Source organism: Hyaena hyaena, unplaced genomic scaffold (genome assembly GCF_003009895.1).
Source record: "Hyaena hyaena isolate Hyena2069 unplaced genomic scaffold, ASM300989v1 scaffold_412, whole genome shotgun sequence".
Taxonomy (NCBI): domain Eukaryota; kingdom Metazoa; phylum Chordata; class Mammalia; order Carnivora; family Hyaenidae; genus Hyaena; species Hyaena hyaena.
In genome coordinates, this window is record NW_024081043.1 from 60,656 (window position 1) to 83,432 (window position 22,777).

The 22,777-nt window shown below is 38.0% G+C and overlaps 1 pseudogene; it reads left to right on the forward strand.

The window, feature by feature from the left end:
- Positions 1–22,777, forward strand: part of LOC120245240 — a 75,420-nt pseudogene that overhangs the window by 37,011 nt on the left and 15,632 nt on the right.

Consider the following 22,777-nt stretch of genomic DNA (forward strand, 5'->3'; position numbering starts at 1 on the left):
TTATTGGCTTGATAGCTGTAGGCGCTGGGTTATCCATTCTTGATTGGCTCGTTTCCATTGTATAAGGGGTGGTCTATGGCCATACTTAAGTCTTTTGTTAAATTCCTGAGGGGAAACCTGAGGGGAAGTAGTGGGGCTCTGTTACATTCTTAAAAGGAACCTTAAGCCTGAGGGGATTTGCTGTCAGACACTTTCAACATTGTTCCAAATTAGGTGTTAGGCCCTAAGAGGACCACGGGCCCTAATCTTTCCCTTTCTGCCTACTGAATCTTATCTTCTCCTATCGTTATTGGGGTGATATTCAAATAAAGAATATCCCATATTACCCAGGTATAGAAAGATCACAAGAGATGCTGATGTGGATACTTGAATAAGTACTGGAGACACCCATTGAACCAGGCATCAGCCCTTCGGTTGCCAGACCCTGGAAAGTTGGAGGAACACCCCTGAAGCCTTAGAATGTTGAATGGAAGAACAGATGCGAGGAGCTCAGGGCAGCCATTATTTCTAACTGGTACGGAATAATATTTCAACTATCAATACAGTCTACTCATATCCAACTTCAGAAGAACATCAATGCAAAGCATTGTACCTGACACTCAGTAGGAGCTTGAACATTATTTCTTTCTCTATATATTTTGAAATTCATTTCTTTTATACTTCTTTTATTAGTTGTTCTGTTTTCTAAATGTAAAATTTTGGTTTCTCATACTTCTAGTATAGAATTGTGGGAAATCAAATAGCTATGTCCTGGTTAAGGAGATTATAGGGAATAGATTACACTGCTTTCTGGCCATGCTGAGAATAGTGAACCAATATCTCATTAATGCATATTTAGGGGTTGGGTCTTGCCTGTGCTCATGAATTTTTTAGACCATGATAGCTGTGAAATATTTTATCTTGTTCTCCACCCTGCTTTTGGTGTCTGCTTTTTTGTAGTGTTGGGAATGCCTTACTATTTTTTTGCATGCTTTCTACACTGTCTTACTAGCACATAGCCACAGACATATTGTGCAATGCTTTCCTTATAATGTATGCCTAATAACTATGGGGGCTTGAGAGAAGCTCAGAGAGACTTCCCTTAGCCTCTCTTTTACCTCTCTTGACTTGGATGGAGCCTTGAGTAATCCTTCTGCTGTCCTCAGCTTTGCTGGACAGAGCTAAAAGCTGAACCCGCATAGAATAGTGTCTTCATGAAAGGCATTGTATTATCTTTCTGATGAAAATGTTAATATCAGTTTTTAATTTTTATAGAAAACCAAATCTATTACCCATGCAAAAGAAATTGTATTTGAGCCCTTATCTCTCTTTATTTCTGTAATCAGTACTACTAACAAATAACTGTACTAGGGTCTTGTATTAAGGTCAGTGTGAGCACCCTGTGTCCTTGTGTGAGTGAGGAATAGTAGCTATGACAAGCAGAGTGGCCATTTCCAAGGTGAGAAGAAGGTTCTTGGGTATGGTGCTGTTAATATGAAGACCCATTTATCTCTGCATCTCCCAGCACCATGCTTGGACAGAAGGAGGCACTCAAGAAAAGACATGCTGGGGGCACCTGGGTGGCTATTGGTTAAGCATCTGACTCTTGAACTCATAGTTCGAGCCCTGAATTGGTCTCTGTGCTGACAGCCCAGAGCCTCCTTAGGATTCTTTGTCTCCCTGTATCTCTCTCCCCTTCCCCACTCATGCTCCCTCTCTCTCTCTCTCTCTCTCTCAAAAATAAATAAATAAACATTTAAAAAGGACGAAGAAGAAATAACTTGCTAAACTGAGGTGAATATGATGAACCTTGGTAGAGCAAAATTACTAATTGGAATGCCATTGCCTATTCTCTAGCTACAGAGGAGCCAAGAAAAACTGGAATGGGACCCAGGCAGAAAAGAGCAGTAATAAAAATAACACACCACAGGGGCGTCTGGGTGGCTTAGTCGGTTAAGCGTCCGACTTTCGCTTAGGTCATGATCTCGCGGTTCGTGGGTTCGGGCCCCGCGTCGGGCTCTGTGCTGACTGACAGCTCAGAGCCTGGAGCCTGTTTCAGACTGTGACTCCCTCTCTCTCTGACCCTCCCCTGCTCACGCTGTCTCTCTCTCCTGGAAATTAAAAAAAAAAAAAAAAACATTAAAAAAAAAAATAACACACCACAAACTAGGAAATCATTATACTATGCTACAAGGTCTATGTTCATCATGACCTATGAAAGCAGATGTCCAATTGAAAGCCTACTGGTACCAACAAATCTGCATCCAGATTTCCTCTCTTCCATTGTCTATGTCTTCATAAAGTCAAATCAGTGCACACATCCACAGATGCCCTTGAAACTCAGTGTTCATTATTATGGTCATAGAAATGACATTAATAGCAAAATATCAACATAGAAACAAAATGAGTGGTTTTATTCATCTAACCTCTAGCAATGCTCCTATTAAAATCACTTTCCCCTTGTAAGGAGTTTTTCTGTCATTTCCACTAACTCTGACTCCTCCTAACAGCTCTTTCTTCTCTAATTAGGCTAGTTTCATACTTCAGGTCTAATGTGGGCTTCCCATTGTCTTAGCTAATAGGTTTTTAATATCTGAAATTCTCACTTATGTTTGTATTTCTTGGCCTTGTTCCACAAAAATCAATCTTCCCTTGTGTCGTGTTTGCTGTTGTAGTAAAGGCTGAGGCAAGACCCAGGTCGCCACACAGAGATGAGCCAGGCTTGGGATGTGGCCTCTGGCCAAAGGAGTCCAGGTGTTTTGAATTAAAAGTGGAATGAAGTGTGCTCCTGGCGTGGGATTCTCAGATCAGAATGAACTTTGGGCTAATGAAGTGAGAAACGACTGTGTCCAAAAAGGTTAACTGAGTAGGTTTCGGCCTCCGAGACTGCTGTGCCTGACTGGAGAGCACCTCGTTGTCGGGCATCTAAATGACCTAACTTTCTTCTGGCTGCCATGAAAGTGATTCTCCAGGCTTCCTTCTCTAACCCCTTTTCCTGGTTCTCAACTCACATGACCTAAGGGATGGGAATGTAATAGGAAGTTGGCTACTCTCTAGACATCCCAAACTCCAGGAAAGGGAGAAAAGATTTTCAAACACTTGGAGATAAAACATGTGTGTATAAATGGTCTTCAAGGGAAACATGTTGAGTAGGAGCACATGTGTGGTCTCAAGGGTGTCATTATGCCCGCCTCATAGCCAACAGAACTGAAACCCGAGAGATTTTCCCAAGGTGATTTTCCCAAAGATGATAATTAATTGACAGTTCAGCTTAGAATAAAAAACAGATTTCATAGTTGCAAAACTAATGTTCTCTCATCTTCCATCCCCTCCCATTACTCTTCAAACACCTTTCTGATTTCTCTGTTCTTTAACTCTCAAAACAATAGCAATGTGAAACTTGCACATTTAAAATCACCCTAATTTCCTCATGACAATTTTTTTTTGGCATAAACTTTTGCAATAAACTCTACTGTGTGTAGGATACAAGCAGGTATATAAAAGAATGTCACACCAATAGTAAATACAACCCACACCAGAATACGGGCAGCAGGGTGCCTTTAACCACACATCATATAATTATGAAAATTACCAAAGGCCTCCTATGGGACAGGCTCTAAGGGCTCCATATATACTAATTTGCTTACTCTTAACAGAACCCAGTGGAGTATGTACTGTTATTCTCTTGATTTTATATTGTACTAAAAGTGAGTGGTAGAAATGCGATTTAAATCTAATTGGCCAATGTCCAAGTTTGCAGGCTAAGCATTCCACTTTATGCAGATTCTTAGTATTTAGTAAATAAAAATAGACACCAATGTCCCTTCTCCAGAGAAACACATTTTCACTTCTTTCCATCTAACCAAGAAACGCTCAGATAAAAATTTAAAATACTATGTATGAGATTCTTTCTGAATTTCTACCTGCTCAAATTCTGTCTATAATTTACCTCCCATGAGCATTGAAATGGACACATGTAAGTTAATGTTTTATATTAAACAATGGCTAGAGTCAACTTTAGCTAAAATCCTTGAATGCACTTTAGCTAATATCCCTTGAATAAAATAGAAGAGTCTGCAAAAATGTCAGGAGGTCCATGTTATTCATATTTCATAAATATTTTCAAAAGTTAGTCTTATCCTTTGTTAAACTAATTCTGTCACTCTACTCTGTTGAATAACATACAGAATTTAATATTAGTTTGAATAAAATTTTAGCCGGAAGCAAAATACCTGGTTTTCATACTTAGAACAGCATCTTTTCTATACCCTATCACTGTTTGTATTAACCAACTCGTTAAAAAAAATTAGGGATTATAAACTCTGGGAACTCACCCAAATTTTAAAAAAAGGCCCTTCCCTTGAAAGGTTAAATTATTCATTTAGGGAATTACTCAACAAAACCATCCTCTAGACACTCAATCATGCTGTTAATTAAAATAAAACCTACAATGTCCTAGAAGAACAGAAGCATCATTTTATTCTCATGTTTGCAGACTGTGACTTTGGTGGTGTTCAAGGAAAAGTCCTTTATATCTGAAAGAAGCTTATAAAGATGAGATTAGTTTTTTAGTAGTTCCTGCAAATGGCAAGCAGTTCATTTCAGTTTTACTGAACAGTTACCACCGACAATGACTAATGCTCATGAAGAGGGAAAATTATCCTCTGACTTGCAATTTTATTATTTTTTCAAAAAAATTGATTTTGCGTTTGGGCAATTTGAAACCACTTTTCAAGATGCAAAAATTGATTTCATGCTACTGGTTGGTACTTTAACAAACCAATGAAGATGACCTAATTCTAGAGATACTGATTTGTAACCCTACATGTAACCCTACGTGAATTTTAATGATTCTAGGGATTTATGCAATAAAGGAGAATCAAAGACATTATTTAAAGAATGAAGCTATTGGGGAGCCTGGGTGGCTCAGTCAGTTAAGTGTCTGACTTCAGCTCAGGTCATGATCTCACAGTTCATGCGTTCAGGATCTGTGCTGACAGCTCAGAACCTGAAGCCTGCTTCAGATTGTGTCTCATCTCTCTCTGCCCCTCCCCTGTTCGTGCTCTTTCTCTCTCTGTATCTCTGTCTCTCTCTCTGTCTCTCTCTCTCTGTCTCTGTCTCTCTTTCTCTCAAAAAAAAAAAAAAAAAACATTTTTAAAAATTAAAAAAAAAACAATAATAAAGAATGAAACTATTGGTACCAGGGTGACTCAGTTGGTTAAGCGTCCAACTTCAGCTCAGGTCATGAGTTCATGGTTTGTGAATTCAAGCCCCATGTCAACCTCTGTGCTGACACTCAGAGCCTGGGGTCTGCTTTAGACTCTGTGTCTCCTTTTCTCTCTGCCCCTACTCCACTCATGCTCTCTTGCTCTCTCTCTCTCAAAAATAAACATTAAAAAAAATTTAAATAAAGAATGAAAGTATTGTTCTATTGGTCAGTTGTCTGCACTTATGCTACTTATATCTGTAGAAAACTCATCTCCTCTTTGTATGGAATATGGTCAGAGTAATGTAAATCACAGCCTTTTGTATTATCCTGTTCTGTTGATATTTTATTAAGCAAATGGATGAATCCAGATAGACATAGTAAGACATAGTAAGGCTCCCTATCAGTTTCTGTGGAGAAACACAATATCTGTGGTAATTAGAGAAGACATTGCAAATATAATTACACTCCTTGTCTCCAAAAATGATAAAGGTCATCAATGGAAAGGATAGAGTGGAAAGAATAAAACTTTTTGAAAGTCAGATTTGAGTTTCAGTCAAGGCTCCTCAACTTCCTAACTCTGTGACTTCTAATGAACAGTCTAACCTCCTTGAACTTCAGTTCCTGAGCTGGATGACTTTTACTTGTCTTCCCAGATGCATTGTCCACTCCTCCACCCTGTTTTCTGTCATAGGTAGCTAACCTCCTGTGTCGATGACTATGTCGTCAGATGTCTTTGCCCATTGCCTTCCCTTCAAGTTTGGCTATGAGGAGTCTGACAGGAGATGGGAGGGAAGTCCAGTGTTTACTTTCCACTTCCCTTCCTGCTTCCGTTTTGGTCAGTTCTATCATTTGATTAAAGATCACATTTCTCAAGGCATCCTGCCCGACCAGTCTCCTTCCAGGGTCCAGGGTGGCCTTCCACTTCCTCCTCTTCTGCTTTGAGCCTGAGTGTGGGAACAGCTGTTATGATAAGCCCCGGAAGACAGCACTATCCTCTGTGGGTCCCTCACCGTGAGGATACATTCGCAAAGAGCCCATCCTTGATTAATCCTAATTTGAGAGTCTCATCTCCTTCATGCCCAAACTGTCACTGACACAGCACCCCAGCCTCTATAAACAGAGAAAACCATCCTCAGAGGTATTGTGAAGGGTGAAACGATGCATGCGTGCAGGGCCAGACACTTCCTGGGCATTCAGTATATGCTTATTCTGCTTACAGTTCTTTGGTTCAATTATAAATTTTCATTATGTGTAAAAGTGAATGTGCTATATGCTATGGGATGGTGTGATAGCTCTGTGTTACAAAGACTTGAATAATACAGTGTTGGAAACTCCAGAGGAATTCTACTTCGTCACTAGTCAAGCCTTTTGTTTCCTGATCACACAGACCCTGTTATGTAAATGGATTCTTACTCACACAGGCTGTTTCTGAGCAGGTACATAAAATGAAGAAAAATTACTCTGTGAGCTATATCTAGGTATTGGTAACATCTCACTATTTGCTTCAGTAACATCTTAGTAAGTACCATGTAGGAACCCTTACATGTTAGGTAACATCTTATTAAACAGGAAACTGAGTATTCCTTCTGCTCACAAAATATTGTATGGGTTTTTAAAAGATGATTTCTGGGCACACATGGGTGGCTCAGTAGGTTAGGCATCCGACTTTTGATTTCAGCTCAGGTCGTGATCTCACCCTTTGTGAGTTCAAGCCTCGCATCGGGCTCTGTGCTGACAGTGCAGAGTCTGCTTTGGATTCTCTCTCCCCGCCCCTACTCTCTGTTCCTCCCCTGCTTGTGCTCTCTTTGTCTCTCAAAATAAATAAATAAACTTTAAAAACAAAGATAATTTCTGGCTTTGGAATCCAATCGTGCTAGACTTATTTTATTTCAAATCAAGTTAAGCATGTTTTATCAGTTAATCATTTTGTAACAAAGGAAATATATAAAATTTTTCTTTTATATATCACATGATTTACTCAACCAGTTTGCTAGGTTTTGCAAACACTACCACTCATTTGTACTTTTTAAAATCTATTTAGCCCACATATCACATACATTCAAAAATTTTTATGTATTTGGAATTCACCTAGCATACTTGATAAACACTTTTATAATTTTATAAATCATTCTGACTCTTAGAAGCGCAATTTAAATTATTCACTAAACATGATTTGGTTACATTAGCTTAAAAAAAACTATTTACTATCTTCATTTCAAATATGGGACTGATTATGAAAATCACTTCAAGGAATTATGTTTAAATAGGCTAGATATTTGAAGAACTCTGAATTGGTATGTATCCTCTGAGCTGAAAAGGAAAATTTCAAAAGGGAGTTTAAAAAAAGAGGAAACATTCATTTTGTCTCTCGGTCAATGAGAAAGAATATTCTTTTATACTACACTGATAAAATAGAAGCTAAACATCTATCAAGCCCTTTTGTGTATGTGAAGAATGATACTAAGCATTTTATAAATATTATTGAATTCAATTTTATAGCTCTATAAAATAGTATGAAAATAAGGGATTGCTTGTGCTTGCATTTATTTGAAAGCCTAAACAATGTTGACTTAACTAAATAAAAAAATTTTTAAAGGTGCCAGTCAGCCAAGTACTACTTGTCAAAGTCCTTATTCAACAACCCTCACTTACATCTCTTGAGCCAGGACACGACCATACTGCAACGTGTCTATGAAATGTAGTTATATAGCTAGGTGTGTTGCCGATGTCACCAAATTTGCAGTTCTTTCAGTAAAGAAGAATGCAGAATGGGTAGTGGTTAGACAGTCAGCTACCCCTGTCACAGGTAAGTATTATTGTTACCTCCATTTTATTGATGAAGAATTTAAGCCACTTGCCTTTGGCTATACCACTAGAAAGCAATGTCAGTGGTAATGCTAAGACTAGAATCCTCATTGCCCTTAATATTTATTGTGTTTTTATTTTGATAAATTAAGCTAAAACTCCCAATAGAAAAAAAGCCAATATTTTTCCTATTCCCCCACACCAAGAGGTAAGTGTCAAACCTTTCCCCAATGTTATTTTAAGCACCTTCAAGCCTATGTAAGAGTTGCAAGAATACTGTAAGAAACATAATTACACACTTCACCCAGATTTACTTATTATTAAAATTTTATCACATCTGTCTTTGTCTCATTCTATTTATACACATATATACACACAAAGATTGACATACATGTGTTTACATATATACATATGTGTATATATTTACATATATAAATATTAAAACACATATTATTGCATAATATGTATTATAAACTGAATCTTTTAAGAATTACTAGCAAACAAACAGCATTATCTGTCATGCCAAATGCTTCTAATTGTTATCAGTTAAAAACAAGAGCATTATCCTACATAACCAAATACAATTATCACCGGGAAATAATAGCATTATAATATTATCTATTATATGGTCCATATTCAAATACCTCCACTGTCCCAATAATGATCCAGGGCTCCATCAAAGTTCACACACTGCATTTTGTTTTCCTGTCTCTTTAATTTCCTTTATCAAGTTCAGTTTCTCACCTTTTATTTCCTTTCCTGGGACTGATATTTTTGAAGCCAGCCAGTGGTTTTACTAAATGCTGCTCTATATGAGTTTATCTGAATTGCTCTCATGATTGGGTGTAGGTTAAACATTTATAAGAGAAGTTCTAATTCATACACTGAATTGGGAGTGTTTCTGTTGTCATCAATGATATTTTGATCATTTGGCTACAGCATTATCTGCCAGATGTCTACATTATCACCAAAGTAGCTTTCCTCTTTTGTAATTAGGAAGTAATCTAAGATGTGATATTTTAAGACTGCATGAAAATACTATTCCTTTCCCCCATGATTTTAGCATATGGAATGATTCTTGCCTGAATAAAATTATTGCAGTTATGATTATAAATGTGACTTTTCCTATTCATGTTATTTATTCATTTCACATTTATTGTTAGTACTCTACAAATACTAACTTTTTAAGTTTTGTGTTTTTAAGTTGTATAGTACTATCATAAATTTATCAAATTCAACCCTGTTATTCATTGTGATGTTCAAATTTCCCCAAATTTGGCCATTTTGAACCCCCTTTAAGCTATTTTCATGTCTATTGGATAAGTCCCCATCAGTTTTTGTGCAATTTATTTCTTCTATACTCACTTTGTACTTTGCTTGTTTTAGTTCTAGAATGTGTTGTTTCTGCAAAGATCCTGTGTTCTTTTTACTGGGAACTGATATTTACAAACCAAAATAACAACTCCAGATGTACTTATTGACCAAGGAATGTCTTTGCTTCTAGACCTCTTTGATAAATAAAGCTTATTTTGTTTCATTTTTTTAAAATCACTATACCTCTAATTCTAATCCAACACGGCAAGATTCTTCTTCTTCCTTCATTCTCACTACAAGGAATTATATTCAAAAGTAAGTCAGATTCTTTTTTATTTGCATCTATGTGGTTATGTTATATATTTGATATTTAGTTGGGTTTATTTGTTTAGTATGGTTCAAATATAAATATATAGTATTATATATAATATATGTATAATATATTTCTGTGTAAATTGAAAGGAATATCTCTTATTTTCACAATGTTCCCACCTACCAGTTCATAAATTTCATTAGGTTTTGATTTTCTTGTGTTTCTTTTTTTAATATATATTATATTTGCTTCTTTTTTCTTACTCAAAAGATAGGATTTTATATTTGCATATTTACATCTTTATTTTCTTAACAATCTCATTTATTATTTTATTATATTTATTATTTTATTTTTGAAGTTGATTTATTTGTTATGAGAGAGAGAGCAGGGGAGGAGCAGAAAGAAGGAGAGAAAGAATCCCAAGTAGGCTCCACACTGTCAGAGCATAGCCCAGCATGGGGCTGGAGTCCAAGAACTGTGAGATCATGACCTGAGCCAAAATCAAGAGTTGGATGTTTAACCGAATGAGCTACCCAGGTGACCCACCCCACCCCCGCATCTTTTTAAAAGCAAAATATACAAAATAACTTAACAATTTGCTGATCTTTTTTACCTTCCAATTATGCTTCATTTTTAAATTTTTCCTTAAGTTCATGCTACGACTCCACCACCATATGGATTCTCACCAAACATGTGCTTACTAAACAGGACTAGGTTTTACCTGGATTACAAATTCTGGATTAAAGCTATCTGTGCCTCAATCACTGGTGATGTGAACTTCAACATATTTCAAAAGTGTTTTTGGATACTCCATGACACAGAAAACATTCAATAAAATACTATATTTGCTTCCAATAAATAACAGACAGAAAGGGCAGAGGATAAAAGTTAAGTTGTGGGCCTCGTTCTTCCATTAGGAATTCAACAAAATGACTTTATTCATTCAACAAATACTTGTTAAATATTTATTATGTGTCTGGCATTATCCTTACATTTCCTGACTTATTTTTATCAATGTTATGAATTATGCTTTCAGTTGGGCCTTGGATTGAATATAATAACAATGTATTTAGGATTTTCTTACATATTCATAAGTAAGATAATTCTAGCACAAGAATCAACAGTGAAAATCAATTTAAGGCCCAGAATGTTAATACAAGTAGTGAAACTTTTTGTGAGTGATGGAACAGTGAGGACTCTGATGACCTGAAGAATATATGTATGTAATGCCTCAACTTATCCACATTTATGCATTTTAAAACATTGTACACACAAAGCAAATCTACAGGCTACATGTCAGCTGTAGTCCAACAGTTTTCCACTTCTGATTTTTGCTGTTCTTTGTCCTTGCTACATTTGTCTAATGCACTTGTTTGAGGAGCGGAGTGTTTTCTGTTTTCTAAGTACCAAGCTTTTGTCTTTAGTATAAAAGCCCCTTGACTCTCCATGATTAATAATGAGTTTTCACATTCTCTACTGTTTCTGGTATTATCTGTTCCCTCCAAGGTCAGTTGTTCCATTTGTTCTGCTAAGTGCTTTTTGTCCATGCTATTAGTTTTCTGCAAATGATCGGTGATACTTGGATGCTTTTTATAGTTAAAAGTAAAGGACTTAGTCAATATCTGTGTTGGTCAATATCTGTGTTAGTCAGCTAAAGCTACCATAACAAAATACCACAGACTAGAGAGCTTAAACAACAGAAATATATTGTCTTACAGTTCTAGAAACTAGAAATCCAAAATCAAGGGTTGGTTTTGAGGCTTTTTCACTTTGCTTATAGATGGTGGCCTTCTCCCTGCGTCTTCATATCCATCTTCCCTCTCTGTATCTATGTCCAACTTTTCTCTTCTTATAAGGACACCATCCATATTGCAATTGGGCATACCCTAGTGACTTATTTTAAATTCATTACCTCATTTAAGGTCCCATCTTCAAATACAATCACATTATGAAGAACTGGGGTATAGAACTTCAACATATGAAATTTAGGGAGACAAAATTCATCCCATTGATAATTCAGGAGGTGCAACAGGATTCCCCATGAGTTTCAAAAATGGCTTAATGTCATGGCTCCCTTCAATGGGATGTTAACTCTGCAGCATTGCAAATTAATGGGCAAAAAAGCTCCAGGGCTTGGAGGTGGAGTTGGGGGGGAGGGTCCATTTTAACTGAAGAGAGTACAAAGAAGGTTTTATTATGGGGACAGAGTAATTCAGGTTATTTTACTCCTGTTTGTAACTGACTCCTTTATATACTTTTTTTTTTTTCTCCTCTTCTCTAACCATAATGGATATCTTGCAGTTACCAAGTATCATCTCCTCTGTTTGGTCCAGCTTTTATATTAACAAAACTTGCCCCCACTACACCCACATGACAAATACCCACCCACTCTTTTAAGGAGCTGTTCTCTCAGGCTTCATCCAGAAAACTAAAATCATAGTCAATTCCTTTGTATACACAAAACAACTGTTTTCCTTTTCTTTCCTTGTTTGTCCTTTAATTCATGACCCTACAGGTTGTCTTGTGGCCTCCTTCCTTCCTCCCCTTACCCTTGATGGTTTAAGCTTGTATCCTTCTGAAAATCACACTGAGAAGGTTCTAGAGAGCACTCTCAAAACCACACCTGGTGTGTTTCTCCCACATTTTCAGAACCTGTTCTTTTTGTCATATTTTTTTCCTGTCATTTCAGTGTGAGTTAAGGAAGTAGGAAAGAAATCTGTGTGATCAATTAGTGGCCTTGATCCAGAAGTTATGGACACCAATTCTATTCTAAGTCCTCCCAAACCAAATATTTAATAATGCATTTTGTAAATTTCCAGATACCAACATCAAACCCTGCTGAGGAGGACAGAATATGTGTTCCCTTACAGAGATTTATATTTCTCATAGCTTCCCTATGTGCCACAGTTTCTGTAAGATGATAAATGTTAATTATGAAATCAAGCCTGCAATCTCTTTCAGTGTTCTGGAATGCCCTTCAGCTTTTAGAATTGCTGGGTGATTTGTTCTTACCTTCTCAGCCATTTGGCACCTCTTTTTCCAGAGCTTTTGAGTTCTCCAGGTTGGAAAAACTTTCTAACAAAAAAACATGTATTTTATTGGCATAAGTCTTAACTCCATATGAAGCTGTCTCACAAAATTCAATCTTAAACTTATTATACAGAGGAAGACACCTAAATTCACAGACAGTGAGGAGAATCAAATCTGGTGGTAAGCTGGAGAAAACGTTGCAACTGTTTCTGATTTTAAGCATCTCAAGTGTTTATGACTGATTGAAGTTTCTAAAGAGGGAGGTTTAAGAAAGACTCTACATCCTATTCACCTCATTTGGTTTTCTACATCTGGCCTAATTCCAGCAGTAACTTGAGACAGCCTTCAGTGAAAGACACATAGGATATAAAGCTCTAAAAATGGAGATTAAAAAAAATGCATATACTGAAAATGAGGAGGGTTTGGTGCATAGGTGTCACCATTGTATACTGGGTCTCAGTGTCTGTTGGATGGTTGAAATAAATGACAACACATACTAGGAAATATATGTCTCAGAGATGGACTAAATGCAATGAAACAAAAAGAACCTTCTTCCAAAATCCTTCTCAACCTTGTCAAATACCCCAATCCCAGCTAAAGCAAGAGTTGTTCAAGATGGTATTATTTGTATACTTAAGCCCCACAGACTTATCAGGAACACAATACTGTCTCATATACTGCAAGAACTCAAAAGAAACCAACACACTGCAAAACCAACCAGGAAACTGCAGAATTTCAAGAGGATATAAATAAAGATAATGAATTGAAAGTCTTTTCAGAAAGAAAAAGATTAAAAGAAATTAGGAGGTAGATAAGGGGAGGCAGATGTTGTTGAAAACAATGGAGAAGAAAAAAATGTATCCCTACTGAGACAAAGAAAAGGGGTTTACTATTTAAACCCTAAAGTTCCCACCTGAGAGCTTCGAAGAAGAGAAAAGGAAAGAATGGGATAATATATTAAGCAATTAAGATAAGGAGGAAGACACCAAGTCATAACTGAGGAGTCCCAGAAAGATCAGTGTAATAAACAAGAGCATCATGCTCTCACCGACCCACAATAAAGCACCCTTCCTTCGTAGACAACAGGTACTCTATGTGGAAAACCCAAAAGACTCCACCAAAAAAATGTTAGAATTAATACATGAACTCAGCAAAGTCATAGGATATAAAATCAAAGTACAAAAATCTGTTGCATTTCTATACACCAATAATGAAGCAGCAGAAAGAGAGATCAAGGAATCGGTCCCATTTATAATTGCACCAAAACCCATAAAATACCTAGGAATAAACCCAATCAAAGAGGTAAAAAATCTATACACTGAAACCTTAGAAAGTTTATGAAAGAAATTGAAGAAGACACCAAAACCTGGAAAAAACATTCCATGCTCATGGATTGGAAAAACAAATATTATTAAAATGTCAATACTACCCAAAGAAATCTACATATCCAATGCCTCCTCAAATAAGACCAGCATTCTTCACAGAGCTAGAACAAACAATCTTAGAATATGTATGGAACCAGAAAAGACTCCAAATAGCCAAAGCCCTCCTGAAAAAGAAAAAACAACAACAACAACAAAAAAAAAACACCCCAAAACTGGAGGCATCAGAATTCCAGAACTCAAGCTGTATCTGTAATCATCAAGGCAGTACAGTACTGGCACAAAAACAGACACTCAGATTGATGGAACAGAATAGAATCCAGAAGCAGGCCCACAAATGTATGGCCAGCTAATCTTTGACAAAGAAGGAAAGAATAGCCAATGGAAAAAAGACAGTCTTCTGGACAGTGATGTGCAGAAGAATGAACCTGGACCATTCTCTTATAACACACACACACACACACACACACACACACACACTCAAAATGGATGAAAGACCTAAACGTAATACAGGAAACTGTCAAAATCCTAGAGGAGATGGGGTGCCTAGGTGGCTCAGTTGGTTAAGTGTCTGACTTCAGTTCTGGTCATTTCTCATGGTTCATCAGTTTGAGCTCCAAGTCGGGCTCTGTGCTGACAACTCAGAGCCTGGAGCCTGCTTTGGATTCTATGTCTCCCTCTCTTTCTGCCCCTCCCCCATTTGCATTCTGTCTCTCTCTCTCTCTCTCTCAAAAATAAACATCAAAAAATTAAAAAAAAAAAACTTTCTGTAAAAAAAATCCTAGCCGGAGAAAATAGGCAACAATCTCTCTCAGCTGCAGCAACTTCTTACTTAACATGTGTCCAGAGGCAAGTGAACCAAAGGCAAAAATAAACTATTAGGACCTCATCAAGATAAAAACTTCTGCACAATGAAGGAAACAATCAGCAAAACTAAAAGGCAACCGACAGAATGAGGAAGATATTTACAAATGACATATCAGGTAAAGGGTTAGTATCCAAAATCTACAAAGAACTTGTTAAACTCAATACCCAAAAGACAAATAATCCAGTGAAGAAAAGGACAAAAGACATAAATAGACACTTTTCCAAAGAAGACATCCAGATAGTTAAGAGAAACATGAAAAGATGTTCACCATCACTCATCATCAGGGAAATACAATCAAAACCATAATGAGGGGCGCCTGGGTGGCTTAGTCGGTTAAGCGTCCGACTTTCACTTAGGTCGTGATCTCGCGGTTCGTGGGTTCAAGCCCCGCATCGGGCACTGTGCTGACTGCCAGCTCAGAGCCTGGAGCCTGTTTCAGTCTGTGACTCCCTCTCTCTCTGACCCTCCCCTGCTCACGCTCTCTCTCTCTCTCCTAGAAATAAATAAAAAAATATTTAAAAAAAAAAAAACCATAATGAGATACCACCTTACACCTGTCAGAATGGCTAAAATTAACAACAATGATTAAGAGGTGATACTTAACCATTTAGGGGGCACGAAAGCAATGAAATGACCACTGGAAAGGTTTGCATTTTAATGAATGTATGAGATATAAATATAGGTGACAACTGGCCCAGGTCACCTAGGAACTGGGCACATCGTCTTAAGAGTATTTCATTTTGGGGCACCTGGGTAGCTCAGTCGATTAAGTGGCCAACTTTGGCTCAGGTCATGATCTCCCAGATCGTGGGTTTGAGCCCCATGTTGGGCTCTGTGCTGTCATGAAGACACCTTGAAAAGGCAACTACTTAAAAAACACTCTATCCAGTTAAGATATAATATATCACATACATTATAATAGCAATGGGCTTGGACAATAAATTTCTTTTCATAAATCTGGCAGAAATCAGTAACTGTCCCCACTTGAGTTTTAGCTACATACACACCCATCCAGGGAAGATAACATTTTCCTGGACCTCTCATACAGCTGGATACAGCCATGCAACTGAGTGCTAGCCAACTGGGTAGACCAAAGGCAATGTGTACAACTTCTGGGTCTTGCTCTTCAAACTCATTGTTTAATTTCCTTCTATGGTCTGAATGTGTGTTTCCCCTCCATCCCAAATCAGATATTGAATCCTAATGTCCAATGTGATGACATTAGAACATAGCACTTTGGGGAAGTGATTAGGAAGGTGAATGGGATTAGGGTCAGAACTCTAGCCTCTTCCTTCATGTGAGAATATGACACAAAGCCTGCAACCCAGAATGTCCTTCATCCAATCATGTTGGCACTCTGATCTGGAACTTCCAGCCTTCAGAACTGTGAGCAATGAATGTCTGCTGTTTATAAGTGATTTTCATCTGTAGTGTTTTGTTATAACAGCCTGAATGGACTAACATAGTTCTTCTTCTCTATTACTGACTGGAGAGTCTAACATGGGTGTAATGGCACAGAGCTGTCTTCAAGCATATAGACAAGTGCAATGTCTTAGAGAAGACAGAGAAACAAGATAGAAAGGACTGGATCCCTTGGCTACTTTGTAGAGTAGAAACACCCTATCCCATGCATACAAGAATAAAATAAAGTTCTATTACACTTAATCATCATTATTTTATCTCTTTTAAAACAATCATCTTGGGGGCGCCGGGGTGGCTCAGTTGATTAAGTGTTCAATTTCAGCTCAGACCATGGTCGCATGGTTCATGAGTTCGAGGCCTGCGTTGAGCTCTGTGCTGACAGCTCAGAGCCGGGAGCCTGCTTCAATTTCTGTGACTCCCTCTCTCATTCTGCCCCTCATCTGCTCACATGCTCTCTCTCTGTCTCTAAAAAATAAATAAACATTACCAAAAAAATATTTTTAAAAAACAATAATCTCATATAGTAAGCCTATCAGTATTACCTGTAACCACATCTTTTAACAAGCATTTTTGTTTCCTTAAGATGAAAATAATGTGTTCTGTGATTTAAGTATTTAATTATATCAACACGAAAAGAAATCTGAAGAGTTCTGAAGTAGTTTCTGCTTGTGTGTGTATGTGCATGTGTGTGTGTGCACGCGTGCTCTTGTTTTTGTTGCTTGAAAAATAAAATAAATGTCAGTGATGGTGGGGAATTAAACACATGTCAGCACTGGAGAAAAAAGTGGAGAGCCAAAGTCTATGGCCAAGGGATTTTCATTCAATTTACATGCAGCACATATCAATCAACTCACAAACTTAAATGAGCAAGAAATTGAACTTTGCTTATTTACTTTTCTAACCAGACCTGATATTGAGCTGGTATGCATCAGCGCTGGCAGAACAGATGTTACATATTGAAATGCTTCCTTATCCGTTCAAGAGCATCATTCTCCACTGCCACTGCCATACTCCACAAACCCCCAGCTCCCTAAATATTCCAGAACTTTAAAATCTGTGCCAGGCACAGCAAGCAGCCTCCAGGATTTTTCAGCCAACCCCTGTTCTGATTGGTTGTTACCCAGTGCTATATACGATTGTTAACTGTTTAACATTGCCCTTGTCTTCATTTAAACTTAATTTTAATTTTTAGTGCCTGTTCCATTGAGTGGCAGAAACAATGTCAGTTACTTCAAGATTCTCATCCTTTTTCCCAGGGCTTTTACCCCAGTTCTAGAAAGCATAAGTAGTACAAAGGATTGAACAGAGGGTCTGATGGTGAGGCTGGAAAGATCTTGCCCTGTAGGATTGGAAAAACATTCTTGGGTGATTTTTCCACCTTCTCTCTGATGTCACCAGCACTCAGCTGTCAGCTAGTGGAAAACCTAGTCCCTGAAATGGAACAGTAGGTCTACCCTGTCCCATAAAGGTCTTCTATGCTGGTTAAGTACAGTTTAGTAGTTTACAGAACAACCATTAATAACTCTAAACTTTGGAGCACCAAGTTCACTCAGGGAGAAAATTAAGAGACTTTGATGACTTCACGCATCATTGGTCACTACGGTTTAGATCTCAATATCTGCAATCTGCAAAACTAAGCCAACCAATTAAATAAAGGAGTTATAAATAAGCTGTCCACCTTCTAACCTCAGAGGTGCTTGGAAGTCCTTTAGAAACAGGTCTGGCTACATAGAGGCAGCCGTGGATTGCAGGAGCGGATCAGTGGGCTGGTGTTCCATTATATGGGGCTCTATGACTTGCATAGATAGGCATCAGTGGCCCCAAGTAAGGGCTTCATGAATCAAAGAATCCTTGTTCAGTTGCAGGGGTAATGGAAGCAATATCCAGGGAAGAAATAAAGAAAATGTTATAGAAGGGGAAAATCAAGATCATTGAAAATTTCACAGATGAGTACTAAAAAGAGAAATTTTAAAGTAGCTTGGACTTGAGGGAGCTCAACTACAGCATCACTGGCTCCCAGTAATAGAGTAAATAAGGAAGCTGTTGCTTCTGTATTCCCCATCTCTAGTGAAGGCAAGGAAACAAAGAATGAGATTAAATTCAAGCAGCAGTGATCAGGTAGGGCATAAGAAATACTTGCTCCATAATAAGAACCAGACATGATTTTAAATACTTCATAACTATCAAGTGTACTCCTATGATAGTTTAGAAAACAGACAGGAGGAAGATCGATCAGGCTGTCAGGCTGTCACTCAAGCATCCCGAGCGCTCATTCACTGCAGGGCTCTGGCTAGCAAAGGAGAGTTTATAAATATTATTACTCGATGTGTGCTCCATTTCTCTCAATTATATTAAAAACAGCTGCTATCAAGTAACAAACATTTGGGCCATTCTGGGGCTGTGATTTTCAACTCCAGGATGCATGGATAAATATGACATTTAAATAATGCTTTCAAAGCCTTAGATACAATGTTTCAATGAATAGTGAGTTCATTCTTCCATGTTTTTCTTTTCATTCTGGCATCACATTTGATCCTGGTTATGTTCCTTTAAGACATAAAAACCTGAACTGTGTTGAGGATCTCTCCCCATCCCACCTCGTACCTCCAAGCCCTCCACTGCCATCCATCAGAGCCTCACAGGTCTGCTAAGACTGAAATTTGCTTGAAATAACGTGCTGGTATATCAAGTGGGCACACGAAGTTCTGGGTTTTGGCATTTGCTGATTTTCATAGTGTAAATCATCCCACCATGGCTGGTTTCAAAGATGTCTATGTTGAAAGATCAAAGAGCTTATAAAATTCCTGAGAACTTCACAATGGACTCTTGTGAGCTAGTGAGAGCAGATCCACCAAAGTACTGATAAAAGAAGTCTCCTTGTATCCAGTTCTCTGCCCCATGCAAGAAATGGTCCATGCCTCTGAGCAGTCTTTTATAAAAACAACAATAAAAGTAACTGCAACCTCTTGGTAATCAATCTTTATGTGCCAGTATTTGAAGTCTTTTAAAATCACATCATTGATCCCCACAAGAATCCTACAAAGGTATTATCATTGTGTCCCGGAACAAAGGCTTACAGAACATAACACAGTCATGAACAAGGTCACCACTATCGGAAGTTACAGAAGCAGAATTTAGACCCAGGTCTATCTGATTCCAAAACGGCTTAACCTCAACCCTATCCTGATTCTTTTATAATATAACCCCGTTATCCAGAAGGTCCTTCAAAAGCCCTGCTGCATCTTTTTAGTGTTTTCCTGCTATTTCCTTTGACCTTCATTGAAACCACTTTCTTCCTCCATGGAAAGCAATCATTTGCTACTTGAGGGCAGAGGCAGTGCCCCCGTCATCTCTTCATGCTACTAGCTGCTTGTGAGTGCTCTATTAATATTTTCTGGATGAGAGGCACCTGGGTGGCTCAGTTATTTGAGCATCCAACTTCAGCTGAGGTCATGTTCTCATGGATTGTGAGTTGGAGCCCCAGTCGGTCTTTGCAGAGCCTGCTTTGGATTCCCATCTCCCTCGCTCTCTGCCCCTCCGCTGCTCATGCACACACGCTCTCTCTCTCAAAAATAAACACTAAAAAAAAATTTTTTAATGTTGGATGAGTGAATGAATGGATTGATTCAAAACAATTCCATGAGTTGGCTTTATTCCTGTTGTTTAGAAAGCTCCAGTGGCTCACTCCCCAACCCTCCACACCTCCTCATCTCCCCAACCCCATTCCCAGCATCAGAGCCTCAGCATGGAAGCCCACTTGTAAGGTCAGGCAGGTAATAAGAAGATGCAGTGCAGCCTTAATTTTTAAGTCTTAACTTGAAGACATTGCTTACCACCTTCACTGAGTGTAAGTCTATTTTTTTAAGGTAAGAATAAATAAAATACTCTTTTTAAATTTTTATTTAATTTTTTGAGAGAGAGACAGAGACCAAACACGAGTGGAGGAAGGATAGAGAGAGGGGGAGACACAGAATCTGAAGCAGGTTCCAGTCTCTGAGCTGTCAGCACAGAGTCAAACATGGGGCTCAAACCCACGATCTGGGAGATCATGACCTGAGCCAAAGTTGGCCACTTAATCGACTGAGCTACCCAGGCACCCCAAAAATGAAATACTCTTAAGACAATGTGCCCAGTTCCTAGGTGACCTGGGCCAGTTGTCACCTATATTTATATCTCATACATTCATTAAAATGCAAACCTTTCCAGTGGTCATTTCATTGCTTTTGTGCCCCCTAAATGATTATTACCTCTCCAGACTTGAGGCTATAACTAGTCACCCTGATTCACAGCTTTTTGACCTATAAAATAGGCTCATAAAAATGACAGCCTAAAAAGCAACATCTGGAGCAATGCATAGACAAGGCTTATAAATCATTTTATAAATTCATAAGAACTTAAGAGTGTTTTCAATTGAATTATAATAATCACACTACAAAAGAATCCCGACAGGTACTTTTTTCAATGAGGCACACTGGAATTTCTAAGCAGCAATGTCTAAAAGGCTATTTCTACCTTTTGACTTCCTTTCACTGTGTGCAAATTAGTTAGGCAAATTAGCCTGCACTTCTAAGGCCTGTGACACATGTCAAATCCAACAGCTCTTAAGTTCGATGTCAGTTAAAATGTTGAAATCTGCCTCATTTCACAGATAACCCGGTGACCGGTTATCATCCCCTTTTCAATTTTCAGTACAACCTCCAGGTTCCTTTCTGTGGACCCCAATGGCACGAGGTAAGAATGTCATAGGTCTCCTGATTTAGTTTTCTGTGGCATATCTGAGAATAACTATTAAATTAAACCAGGAGATACTCTTTCTACATATACATATCTTTCAATATATGGCACATAATTATTTTAGTAAGTTCTTTTCTAAAAGACTATTTTTTATTTGCTTTCTTGAATTAATCACAGTGCCTTGCTCAAAGAAGGCTCACAGCAATATTGCTGATGGACTTACTGACCTTTATTTCTGCTAAAACAGCAGGAAGGAGGGACACAGGGGTTCCATTTTTATTAGCTTAGACTTAGACTGATGATGAGTTTACTGTATCATCTTTAAATATAAACTTAGTCCATTGTTGGGTAACTTAGAACTTGTGTCATACAGAAGGATCCTGGTATAAAATATATTTCATTTTGCTTTCTGCCCTTATAGATCTATTAAAACAAGATTCTTCCCATTTAATTAATTTATTTTTTAAAAATTTTTACAATGTTTTATTTATTTCCAGGAGAGAGAGAGACAGCGTGAGCAGGGGAGGGTCAGAGAGAGAGGGAGTCACAGACTCTGAAACAGGCTCCAGGCTCTGAGCTGGCAGTCAGCACAGAGCCCGACGCGGAGCTCGAACCCACGAACCGCGAGATCATGACCTAAGCGAAAGTTGGACGCTTAACCGACGAAGCCACCCAGGCGCCCCACCATTTAATTAATTTATAAAACTATGGCTTTTGGAGATAACCTAAGTATTCTCAGAAAATCTCATTTCAAACCGTTCATGATTCAGAACTCCCTCCAGTTTTCCAGCCTTAAAGTGAAAAACAATTTTGAATGTGCGATGATAAGCTACTTTTGATGAAAACGTTTTGCTTGTTCGGTCTTTCCATCAATTTTCTCACCATAAAATGTTAGCAATTTTTGAAGTATTAGACACATTTATTCTAAAAAAAAAAAAAAAGGTAGGTGGGCTTCCTGTCCTTTGTAGTCTTACTTATGAGCTATTTCATTTCCCCCCAAACGAGAAACTGATGTTTTTCATCTTTTATCTGGACACAATGTCTTCTGTTTCCCAAGCAGCAATGTCACACTTTACAAAAATTGTAGATTCCATTTATAGTTTCTATACAATGAGATTCCTATCTTTGCAAACTAAATACAGTAAAACCTTGGCTCATAGTATAATTCATTCTGGAAACATGTTTACAATCCAAAGCACTTGTATATCGAAACAAATTTCAAGAATCATTGGCTCAGTCATGACCATGTGATGTTCGGTGTCACGTACTACTCGTGTTGCAAGACATCGCTCATTTATCAAGTTAAAATGTATTCAAAATGTTTGCTCACTTTGTGGAACATTCTGAGAACGAGTTACTTGCAATCCTAAGTTTTACTCTAGTTTAAAACCCACCTTCTTTTTTCAAGATTTTCTTGGTGTGGGAGGAGAGGTTGATTGAGCTAGGACAGAAAAAGCCTCTTCACTGTCAGGTGAAGTTAGTGAAATTAGTTGCTAGGTTGGAGGTCGGTACCTGTGGTAGGCAAAATAATGGTTTCCCAAAGATGTCCACATGCTGAAATGTGTAATCTGTGAATATGGTAAGTTACATGACCAGGGGAATTAAGCTTGCTAATAAACTGATCTTAAAAAAATGTTTTTTACATTTATTTATTTTTGAGAGACAGAGAGAGACAGAGCACAAGTCGGGGAGGGGCAGAGAGAGGGAGACACAGAATCTGA